At 54.4% G+C, this 3,551-nt stretch overlaps 1 pseudogene; it reads left to right on the plus strand.

The window, feature by feature from the left end:
- The first annotated feature begins 2,613 nt into the window (after positions 1-2,613).
- LOC147599776 (olfactory receptor 14J1-like) lies at positions 2,614-3,265 on the plus strand (annotated as a pseudogene).
- The last annotated feature ends 286 nt before the right edge of the window (positions 3,266-3,551 follow it).

Genomic DNA, 3,551 nt, shown 5'->3' on the forward strand with positions numbered 1-3,551 from the left:
CAGAATATTCTAGATCAGCTTGATGACCAAACAAGGAACTGTCTTAAATGGATGAGGTCTACAGGGTGTGTTGCAGTAGCTTTCAAGCATTGTTCAATGCTACATATCTTGGGGTTCCGGACGTCTGAAGGGAGAGAAGTTTATCTGTACAATTCTCTGTATGATTTTAAAAGATACTTTACGGAGTCTAACTGGGTCCTTTCTTCCTGGAATCGTAACAGACCAGAGTCCTTCCTCAAAGCTCAAAGGCCTGGGAGAAGTTGCTGGTGCTAACTGGGGCGGAGGGGACACACAGGATCTCAGATCTGTCTGCACCTGCTCTTACTAAATTTGGCGGTGGTCCCACATTATCTCTGCTTCTTCTCTAACTCTTCCTGAAGTACTAACAGCTCCTCTTGGTGCCCTTGAATTCCCTTTGGAGTTCCAGCTGAGTTTGGATAGGAACTATGCCTGTGCTTGGAGGATGGTGTCTCTGAAGACAAGATGTACCAGGCACAGTGTGGAAGTGATTGGTGTGTTCCCTGGCTGTATGGCCATGGGGGTGAGTAACCATCCCAGTGTGATACACTCTGTGTGCACGCACTGTCTGCAGCTGCTGGGCAGAAGAAGGGACAGACCTTGCCTCTGCTATGGCATCTGATGGCTGATGCCTCTAACTGATGGCAGCGCTCAATTCATTTGCATCTGCACAGCTCACTCCTGGCCTCCATCTCCACTGATTACCATGGAAGCTGGGACAAGGAGCTCACATGCAGGTGCCTGTTTCATCAACACCTGAACTGAGGGAAGAGGAATCCAACCTCCAGTGTGTTTGTGGCAGGTGTGGGAGAGAGCTGAGTCCCCTTTTGACCCCAGGACTGCAGTCCCAGAAAGAGATGCCCTGATTGACACAGGTGAATCAGTAGGAGATGCAACAGAGATGACTCCCCATCCCTGTCTGTGTGTCCTGCCTGATGATGGGACAAGAGAAGATGATTCTTAAGCCTCGTTATTTCTCTGTTATGTGAAATTAGAGTGCTGGAAAGAAGTGTCCCTCCCCAGGTGTGGGAGCAAAACCCCCGTGGTGGCTGCAGGCTGTTTGGCAGCAGGTTCCCCTGCAGCCCCAGGGACAGCTGGAGGGAGCCCCGAGGGGACAGAGAAAGTGCCGCCTTGTGCTGGGCCTCTGCTGCTGAGCTGGGCTGGGCTCCTGGCATGGAGGGAGCTGATGGCAAGCGGGCAGCGCTGCAGAGAGACAGCAGCTGAGAGAACTGAAAGGCAGTTGAGAGCGGGAGGATGCTGAGAGGTCAGTGAGGAGGAATCTTCAGAGCCCTCTATGTGGTAAGTCTCTGGGTGCAGGGCAATTTAGCTGTTGTTCCTGGAGAGATCTCCCAGAGCTTGTGCATCTGACAGTTTATGGGATCTGTCAGGAGGGCTCTCGGTTTCTCAAAGGGGAAGTTGATGCTGCAGAGCAGGGCTTCCCTGCTGCACCGTCAGAGGGACAGGGCATGACGGCTGCCTTCTCCCAGGGATGGCTGCAGGGGTGTGCAGGCGGGTGTGCAGGCAGGGGTGCCCAGGGCTGTCCTTCAGAGCAGGGTCCCTGCAGCTCAGGGGCTGTGTGCTGGGGCAGGGACTCTGCCGCCTGCCAGGCTCAGCACTCAGCCTGCCCGGGGAGCTCCCAGCGCTGCTGTGGGGAGAAGCTGTGGGGGGAAGGAGCGACCCCTGGTAGGGGAGGGTCCCTCTCCTGTTGAGAGGGTGCTGTGTGGGTCAGGGCTGCTCACAGCTGCAGATCACGCTGAGGACATTCCCAGGAGACTTTTAGCCAGAGGTGAATAAATCAGGGAGTATCATGAATGAACACACCGTGGCTTACAGAGAGATCAGCATCACTTTTCCATCCTCACCAGGGTTGGTCTGAGGTTCCCAGCACAGCCTGCACACACACAGATGCCCCCTGGGCACTGCCCTGCTGCTGGGAGGGGTCTGCAGGGCAGAGCCCAACACACAGCGGGTGGGATGGGGTCTGTGAGCAGGGACAGGGAGGTGACCCGGGGACAGAGGAACAGCTCCAGGCAGCAGAGAGTGGACAAGGGGTGGGAGGACACTGCCAACAAGCACTGGGGGAGGCTGCCTTTAGGCAGCTCTCTGTTTCTCTCTCACTGGAGATGTTTTGTGAGCAGGGTCTGCTGGGCAATGCTCTTACTCTCTCTTCAGACCCTCTCACCTTCGGGACCCCTGACTGTCTGCTTTGCCTGCCCTGCTGGGTTTGCCAGCTGCCCCCGGAGAGGCACAGCTCTCCTGCAGGCTCCTAGGGAGTGCTGAGCCTTTCCTTGGGCGTCAGCGCTCTCCTCGCAGAGTCCTTTGCTTCTCCTGTGAGGAGCAGGGTCCTGCTCTCTGCATCACAACTGCACCTCTGGGCTGGGAAAGAGAGAAATTTGCAGGTCTGCCCTGTGAAACTGGAGTCCCCAGCTCTCATCAGGTTTCTGGGTTTGTTTAATAGTAATTTCTGTGTAAAGTCCTCTTTGAGCCATGGCCAATTCCCTCTGGGACACCAGGGCCATTTCTTATACAGGATGTGCTGCCCAGCTGTTTCTCTTTCTTTTCTTCATACTAGCAGAATTTTATCTTCTCACCATTATGGGCTATGACCGCTATGTTGCCATCTGCAAACCCCTGCACTACGGGGCCCTCCTGGGCAGCAGAGCTTGTGTCCACATGGCAGCAGCTGCCTGGGGCAGTGGGTTTCTCAGTGCTGTCCTGCACACGGCCGATACATTTTCACTGCCACTCTGCCAGGGCAATGCTGTGGACCAGTTCTTCTGTGAAGTTCCCCAGATCCTCAAGCTCTCCTGCTCACACTCCTACCTCAGGGAAGTTGGGCTTATCGTGGTCAGTGCCTCTTGGTTTTGGCTGTTTTGTGTTCACTGTGCTGTCCTATATGCAGATCTTCAGGGCCGTGCTGAGGATCCCCTCTGAGCAGGGACGGCACAAAGCCTTTTCCACGTGCCTCCCTCACCTGGCCGTGGTCTCCCTGTTTGTCAGCACTGCCATGTTTGCCTACCTGAAGCCTCCCTCCATCTCCTCCCCATCCCTGGATCTGGTGGTGGCAGTTCTGTACTCAGTGGTACCTCCAGCAGTGAACCCCCTCATCTACAGCATGAGGAACCAGGAGCTCAAGGGTGCCCTGTGGAAACTATTTGAACACACACTCTTCCATCATCCTCACAGGAGTCCCAGGGTAGCTCAGGAAATCTCAGGACTAGCTTTTATTAATATGCATCTGTCGTAGTTTACCCCTGATCAGGACCAGACTACGCAGTCTCTCTCTCACTCCCCCCACCCTCCGAGAGAACAGGGGCACATGAGATACGACAAAGGAGCTCAAGGTTTGAGATAAGGACATGAAGAAAATCCTTAAAGTCACCATTATGGGCAAAAAAGACTCCACTTGGGGAAAACTGTTCATTTATTACTAAAAACTGCGGGATAATGAGACAGAGAACAAGATAAACTCCCCTTAGCTCTCCTTCTTCCAGGGCTTAACATTATCTCTACCACCTTCCCCGCCCCGAGCG

This window comes from Chlamydotis macqueenii, chromosome 8 (genome assembly GCF_036417535.1).
Source record: "Chlamydotis macqueenii isolate bChlMac1 chromosome 8, bChlMac1.mat, whole genome shotgun sequence".
In the NCBI taxonomy this organism is placed as follows: domain Eukaryota; kingdom Metazoa; phylum Chordata; class Aves; order Otidiformes; family Otididae; genus Chlamydotis; species Chlamydotis macqueenii.